Source organism: Saccostrea cucullata, unplaced genomic scaffold (genome assembly GCF_032062105.1).
Source record: "Saccostrea cucullata isolate Sc308-1 unplaced genomic scaffold, CSIRO_AGI_Scuc_v1 ctg3113, whole genome shotgun sequence".
Lineage (NCBI taxonomy): Eukaryota > Metazoa > Mollusca > Bivalvia > Ostreida > Ostreidae > Saccostrea > Saccostrea cuccullata.
The window spans coordinates 79751-88884 of record NW_026934224.1 but is presented as its reverse complement, the minus strand read 5'-3'; positions in this window follow the sequence as shown (position 1 = coordinate 88884).

Here is a 9134-nt window from a genome sequence, read left to right as displayed (position 1 = left end):
ATGGTGCACATGTCAACTTAACATGTCACTCTTATACAATAAAGAGAAATTTAGCTATGACTTTTATATTCCACATGTGTACTCCTTGTGACAAGACCTTTCTTTGGGTACCATCGAATTTAACCTTTTAACCTTTACCTTGAAGTTCAACCCACTTTACGCAAAAATTCCAAACTTTGACTAGAATAGTAGATACCAGGACATTTAAACTTCAAATATGTATTCATTGAATACCTTAAAATTTTTACCTTGACCTTGGAGATTTACCTACTTATGATAAACCTTAACCTTGAACATACCCTTTGAACGCTAAGGGCTAGTAATCTCATATTTGACATATATACTTCTTGTGAAAGGAACCTTCCTTGGATACCAAGAATTTTGACCCTTTGACCTTGGTGTTTGAACTCCTTTTAAAAAGCAAACCTTGTCGATGACTTTTAAAGGGTTCGGGCTAGTGCTTTTATACTGTATTTATACTGTATTTATTTAATCCTTGTGACAAGACCTTTTATTTGATAAAGCAAGACCCTTGACCCTTTGACTTTGACCATTGAGTTTGACATACTTTTTAAAATGATTAACCTTAGTCTTCACTGGATACAAATTACCTTATCTTTTGACCTTGACCCTGGATATTTCCATACTTATGAAAAAACTTTAAACTTGGCCTACTTTCATAATTAAGAATTATATTTCCAGTGAGTTTGCATTTTAAAAAAGTATAACCTACGCTATGTTGCCATACGGGGGCATCAGTGTTTCACAAAAACATGTTGTTTATTTTATTTTTGTGCAATATTTGCGTATATAGTGCAGAAAGATTTTTAAAAAAAACTAAATATTAATACTTTGCACAAACAAGTGGCACGAATATTGTTCGAATTTCTTCGACAATACATTATATATAGAAATATACAGTATCGTTGAATCAAGCGAAAATGGATCGGAACTAAAATTGTTGCTATGCTCCGCCTTACTATAGCTGAGATTAATTTCAAGCATATTTATAGTTTAAAAGTTTTCTACGTATGCTCATTATGACCAGCGAAAGTGCTCCCAAACAATTGTCATCGACGGAAGTGAAACAATTACAAGATTTGAGGCGTGAAAGCGAAAGTAACAATATAAACTCGGGCCCGCTCCTAAGTTCGCAATTTTCGTAGTGGACAGAGCAAAATGGCCTAAAAAATCCTAGCAAATCCAATACCATGATGTGAGCTTGCCAACGATCGACAAAATGTGCCCGAAGAAGCAAAACAGACGGATGCACAAAAGATAACCCACTTAGAGCATATGCTCGGACAACTCAGTCATTTCATGGAACGCAATTGTTAAGAACTCCACATTTGTAAAATCGAAACGGCAAGCTTTTCTAACACATTTTGGGTTTCACAAAACAGTTGCCTATTTCTTGGACTTGGTTACATTTTACTGAAACGTTTATTTAGTTAACTATAGTACTTTTTTGTTAGGGTATGACCATCCCTCGAGAACCTCATTTCATTTACCTGTCTTCGCCTACTGCACAAGGGTCAACATCCCTGGCTAAACAACCGTATTGTCAAGAGTTAAGATCAAAGACATTGGGCAACCTAAATAAAGAAAGATCTCAAGCTTGGCCACCCAGCTTCGAATTCCTTATGAACAATGATGCCAAATTAAAGTCCTTCACAGCCGCGGGACTTAAAAGCTATAATCAACCATTTTTCACGAGTCTGCACCAAACAGTCGCCACAAATGAAAGCTTGCAATAAATTAACATATCATCCATATAAAACTAGATAGTATTACAGAAATTAGTATTATTAGAGCGTATGTCACCGAGCTCCTAGAAAACGAAATCACAAAAACCACTCAACAGATATTAGAGGCAGATGACCCAAATCCATTTGAAATGGAAGGTGAAAAACACTTTGAATTAACCCGAAAAAATATAACCCTACATATCGAGGACTTAGTCGTTAAAGATTTTGATGTGGACATCCTAGCAGGAATCCCATTTTTGTCTGTTAATGATATCAGTATTTGCATCTAATGAAATTATGAATTGTTGACTCTTACATTACCCATTACCATACAAGGGAAGAAAACCAATAACATCACTTTGGGTAAAAAATCATGCATATTGTATAAAGTCCCCATCTACCACAAATAACACCTACAGCTTGACGTTTAAGAACCCCATGTTGAATCACGATATGTTGAGCATACAAAGGGGTTATCAAAAATTCCGTGGACTGCGCCTATAATATTAGTACTTTTTAGTCTGAGCTTACAAAATTTTTATGGAACATAAAACAACATAAAATAACGAAATGTTAAAAATTTTAGCTTGATACGTTCATTATTTAACCAAATCATTATAAAATAAAAACGACATGATGTCATCATCCGGCGCCGTCGCCGTTTAGTTTTATTACGTCAGACAACGTCAATGTTTTTCAATGTCTTCTTCTTCTACCCCATACACCTATTTTGATGAGATGCCTTGGTGCTGAGATTTTACAATGTCATGAACAGCAACTTTCAATGAATATAATATTGCAAATAGATTTATACAGTGGGAAAGATCCTCGCTTGATTGTGCAGGTGTAACGACGAAAGTGACCCCCGTAGAATATTGACCGAAAAATGACCCACTTTTCTGTAGATATTATGGCCTTGGGATTGTTTTTCTCCGTGTGCATTGTAGAATAATGGCCCGTAGAAACATGACCCCTTGTCATTTTTTGAAGCAAAAAAAAATCGTTTCGGTAGGAATATTCTTGTTAGGCGAATGTATACGGGTAATATCAAGCTGCCTTATACTTTGAAGTGTTATTTCTGAAAGCTTTTAAGCTTAGATAACGAAATCAAAGCTATACAATACCTTACATTAATAATACAAACTGTTTTATCCCCATTAAGGTAAGTCACTCGTCAGCTTTTTAGAAAAGTTCACGCAGAACCTCTTACTTAAAAAATATTAATTAAAATTCAATTTTTATAAAATATTTATATTCAACAATGTAAATTTTTTAACATTCATCGAAAAAACTGCTTAAAAGTCTACAAAGAAGCAAGATTTATGATGGACTATTTCTTATGGTGGAAGGATATTCAGCAGAAATTTCTGCAAATCTGCACATTATTAAACTCAATGTCTTGAAACTTTAGCCTCACATACTTTTACTCGAAGAATATTTTCCATTATAATATTGCAGAAATATTTAATATGGGTCTTAATTTATATTTTTAGAACAAATTTACACCTTCCCTTTGTACAAATTTTGCCGAAAAATGAAGATATATCAAAGAAGTTAAGATAAAATTTACATCGTTTTTGCCAGAAAATTGCATATCTTGACCAATATTTCAAAATTTACATCACTGACGCCAACTTTTTAAGCGGTTAGCTTCGCTAGCCGCTATATGGCATGTGTCGGCAACCGGAAACCTCCATAAGGCGCTACCTATCGACAACAGAAACTTCAACAAAGCCTTTACCAATGATTTGTTTCTAACACATATAACATATGTTAAATAAAATCAAGACTATCAAAACAACATAATCTTTCGGTTTTTAATTTTTATCTGATTTTGTTTGTCAATGAAATATATTTATTGTTGTATTTTAAAATTTTATGTATAGGAGCATTTGGTGTCGAGATTAAATTTCCGTGACGTCAGCTGATGGCGATCGGGCCCTGTGACGAAATTTGAAGTCAGCATGAAGTTTAGCTGATAACATTATCAACGCGTTGGATTTAAACTTAAGGAAGAAATATATAGCGACAGACTACAAAACATCGGAGAATTTCTCGATCGAGTTTCATTTTCCTTGCCAAAATATTTAGCCATCCCTTTAATTAACTTAAGTAATACTAGTACATGAAGAAAGCTTTATATATGAAAAAACTGAATACATCTGCAGGGTTCTCCATCATTTGAAATTTTACTGTGTTGCAGAGTTTACGTGAAGCACTAAATTTTTGCGCTATTTTCGAGATCAAATTCGCAACTGAATTACTTTTCATTAAACTTATATAGGAACATATGCGCACACTTTTTAAAATAAATCACTATTTCGATGTACATATATTTTCGTCATACATATTGATAAAAGTAAAAACACGTGCTATGAAAAGCAGGGGAAATTCTGATCGATACAATCAAACTAATTACCACTTTTGAAAGTAAGTTTGTTGTACTTTTTTGTCAGTTTTTTTTTTCAAATTACCGAATTGCAAAGGAAAAAATAGGGAAACTTCAGGAAAGGATGATATTCTTACGAGTTTAATCGTTACTGTGTCGTAGAAAATTTTGCTGTGTCGGGAGCAACACAGTAAAACAGCTCATTGAGAACCCTGCATCTGTAAGCTGTACAGTTTTAGATTACTTCCATAATGAAACGTTTTTTTTCTTCTCCTTTTTTCTCAATTGAAATTATTTAAAAGATGATGAAAGCTTTGTTTCCAGGGATCAATTCTGTACTCAGTCTAATCATTAAAAAAGATTATAAACGTCACATTATTTAAATATATGCCAAATACTCAGTATATGTTCGTTTATATACATCGTGCTTACAAGACTCTTTTTTGAATTATTGTCATGTACCAATTACTAATTCGAACATTTATTGTATTTAACGTCAATAGTGTACATTTCTTAAAACTTTATTATCTTGTTTACTTGTCTTTCTTCCTGTGAGAGAAATAGTTCATAATATTAATAAACAGATGTACTCAGTATCTGTATCAAAATACAGAATGAATAGTGATCGGTCTCAAATGAAAAACGGATCCTTGAAAGTTCCGGTGCCTAGGAGAAGTAAGCATCCCCAATAACAGGTCACACCTGCTGACCCGCAGTGAGACTACGAAATTGAAGCCCTCTGAAATTAAATTAATTTACAAATTCTCTGCTCGTCCATCCGTTTATCTCAGACTAGCCAGCTAAAGATCTATGTACAGAACTCCAAATAAATTAATCTTAAGAATTTGAATTATCATGATCATTACCGTCTTCCTTGGAAGACGGTATTGTATAGTTGAAGTTTTTTTTACTGTCGTCGGACTATGCACTTCCTCTCTTTTGTTATTGGTAGAAATTGCATGATGAGAAAATTTTCAATTATTTCATTGGTTGAAACGCTGTTCAAGGCAAGGGAGATAACTTTCTGATGATATATTTTTCGTACAATTCCAATCCTAAAAAAATGACAAAACGAACAACAAAATCAGCAGTAATTCATTCTTAATAACATAGCGTTTTTACTGTTTTATAGTGATAAAAGTGTTTTATAGCGATAAATAAAAAGGTCTCTTAAATTTCATTATAAATAAAATTTGATAGTTATTGCTTGCAGGCTTTACAATTTGTTATTATTCTTTTCCCCTTTATTGTTTGAAGAGTGAATGGGAATCAACCGAGGTTTGCCGAAAGCTCTCGGCCAGTCAACGTTTACGGAGATGACCGAGCGACAACCGTGGTAGGGCTAATTCCCGTAAAAAGCTTATTTAGAAATACAAAATCAAGAAATTCAAAAGAAGTATAGATCTGTTTATTATTTAAAATTGTTGCTAAAGACGTAAGCTTTTTTGAAAAGCTCTACTTGTTTTATTTTCTTTTTCAGTAGGCTTTACAGTTACCTAATTTCAGAGTCAATAGAGCATGAAAGACAATTAAATTTGCAACATCAACATTTGTTTTCGTTCTGAGCACATTTGGACGCCACCAATGGAGACAATTAGGAAGAAATTTTTTAAATTGAACTTCCTGTCTTTCAAACTGAAAATCTCAGGTTGATATTTTGAAACATACATTTGTAACATCAGTCTGGGATGTTATTGGTTTTTCCATTTTGTTAAGAACTACAAAAGTCAGTGTGTCTGCTTCTTCGCTGATGACATTGGACAAAGATATGCATGTTTACTTTAATATCATCACTGAATGCATTTTTTGTTATTCTACACTGTACAGTCAAATTCCATGAAAGCATGCTAACCGCTTTTCAGTACTTTCAGTACTTTGATTCTTTCATTATTTTAAACTACTTGATACTTGTGGCTGATCAGCACTTAACTCCTAAAAAGCTTGATATAAGAAAATATTTTATTGCCTATTTAGTTTTTTAATACCCCAAATATGTTATTTTTTAGTGCAAAAAGGTCACACAATAATAAACGCTCATTAATTTTCAAAATTTGTTCAATAATAAATATTATTCAAGCTATTTTATGTAAAAATAAGGTTAAATTTATTAACGTAGTAACATCTGATAAAATAAAATTAGAGATAAAGTAATGAATCAAAGAGTTAAAATTTAAGTGCAAAAAGGTCAACTTAATTGTACCATAGATCAGTAAGATGCACACTGACCCCCTATTTTCTCTGCGATTTTGAGTCATACTAGATGAGTACTTAACCAAAATATACTTTCCAAAAAATCCTTGATATAACAAATTTGACGAGTGACCTACCTTAAAAGAACAGTGTTAAAATGTTCTAACGAAAGGCTATTAGAGCAACGATACTCGCATTCATAGAAATTTATTTACATTTATATTGTAAGTTTTCACAGTTGTCATTTTAATCTTTTAAAAAATGTTATTTTCTAGATGGAGTCAGAAAAAGAAGTTTCCATAATTAAATAAGTATAAATCTCTTTAATAATTTTACCCTGGATAAATAATTTGCAAAAATCAAATAAAGTTTTATTTTTCAAACGTAAAACGTTTTTGATATCTACTTTTAAAACTGGCGCGAAAAGGGGCGCTAGCTTAGAAAATTAAATCTTGTATAAATAATATGAATGAATTTCAGTTAAAAAGTAGGGATGATTTAATTTGTAAAAATTAGTACAAAATTAAATTGCCTCTGACCAATGATACAAGGGGAAAAAAATGTAGTTAGCTCAAAACCTGTAAAATGTCTTTTGTCGTTTGCTAGTGTCAACAAAACTTTAACAAAATGGTGGTGGTAGCATAAAACATAATTAACTACAGAAAAGGAGTGCGCGTCTTTCCAAAAATTGGCACATGTAGTATCGTTTTCCCCGTTCTACATGTACTTACATATAATGGTTTTTGAAGATTTTTACCAATTAAAAAAAAAATAAACAAATGTTTGATGATGAAAAATTTGTTACTCTAATGGAATACGTTTGCCCCCTTAAATGAAGCTTCGGGCCGGGGTATATAGTTTTTTACCTATCTGTCTGTCTGTTTGTATATTTGTCCGCATTAATCATGTCCATATCTTTAGACTGGTAAGACCTTTTTTTCTGTACAACCAACTTTGACATTATGACAATGATCTTGAAGTTTGAGACACTTTTACCCCCAAATTCCACACTTTTACTTTAGCATTATTTTTGGACGGTATGTGCTAGGACTTTATATCGAAGTAATGGCTGATATACAATTAGAGTTCATTAACTTGCAAAGGTTATGTCTATAAAATCTCAGAAGAAAGAGGATGTAACAGCAACCATTGGTCAGATGTCTGTGGGCTAAAAAGTGTTGAAAAGGTAAGCATTTTTTTTTTTAATTTATAACACACTCTGATTACACACAGAAGTTCTCTGAAGCTGACATAAAAAAGTGCTTGAGTTTCTGATTGAAAAAAAATCTATGTGATTTTTGGAGACCAGGTCTTCAAACGATCTATTGGAATTTCTCGATGTGTTGATTTGATACTCAAGAGCATGATCTACATATAAACATTTTCTTAAACAAGGTAAATCATTGACAAGCAAGTTGATGAAACAAGAATATTCGTTTAAAGTCATCATTTCGTCAGTTCTATGATCAATACCATGACCTTGTCAGCAAATACAATTTATCATTAAGTTAAATGCTGACTTACGTTTTTCGTGCTGATTGTTAGGCCATTATTTTACATCGAATTGACAACGTATTTTCCGTTATTTTCTGATTATGACAAGGATCACACGGCGGGTGCGACCGGTCACCAGGGGATGGCACCTGATCCAACCTCTGATGTTTTGGAGGTCCTTGTTTTTTCTTTGCCCCAATTTTGTATTGTTTAATGGACTTTAATATTGAATACTGTTCTTAATCTCCATATCATTCTTCCATACAGATGTACATGTAAGTTTAAATTAGGGCTGGGCAATAATATCAATATTTCAATATATTGCAATACACTGACAAAAAATATCGTATTGCAATACGATTTTGTAATATCGATATATTGGCAATATGCTTAAATTAAGGAATGTTGTCATTAAATATAAAAATGGACTTATGAAAGTTTGTTATTAAGCCAAACAGTAAGACAGAAGTTGTTTTGTGGGAACATTTCAGAGCATAACTTTAATGAAATCAACAAGATTTTTTTCTGTGTTGGTACTTATCATATTTCTGTCCATTCTGCATATAAATTAAAGTAAATATAGTAGGAAAATGCCATTTAAATTACATTGTAAATATTGCTATACATATCGCAATACAGTTATAAATATCGCAATATATTGCAATGCGAAATCTTGGGCCAATACCCAGCCCTATTTAAATGTAAGAGCTAAGGGACTTGAATTTATATAGTTAAATAATGTTGCTTTTCTTGCTTCATGCTATGTTCTTGGATTTGTAAAAAAAATTCAAAGTTTATAGTTATCAGAAACGAATCATGCCATTTTTGGAACAAAACCTTTGAATGATTAAGCTTTTATTGTATAAAAGAGTAGGGGGTCAAAATTCTACGGGGGTCATTTTTCAACGTGTGTGGAGTCGTAGAATTACTGGTCTGGGATGTTTTTATACAGTCGAAAAATGACCCTACTTGTCGTAAAATATTGACCCGGGGTCATTTTTCTACGTAAAAAATGACCCCCTGGTCAGTATTCTACGGGGGTCATTTTTCGTCGTTACACCGGCATAATTCGCTTTTTGGAGTTCAATATCTACAAGACACGATCAACGTAATTTTTTTACATGATTGATTATTCAAACTTTGACTACAAATTGACATTAACCGTGCATTCCGTTTCTCTTTGAATAAATTTGGCAACTAAAAAGACACGTACTCTGAATGCATATTATTTCTCCGTAGCCCGTTTAAACATTTCCAAGGACTATACCACTTTTTGCAGGTGCAAAACTTTATAGAATGTTGGAAAAGGATAC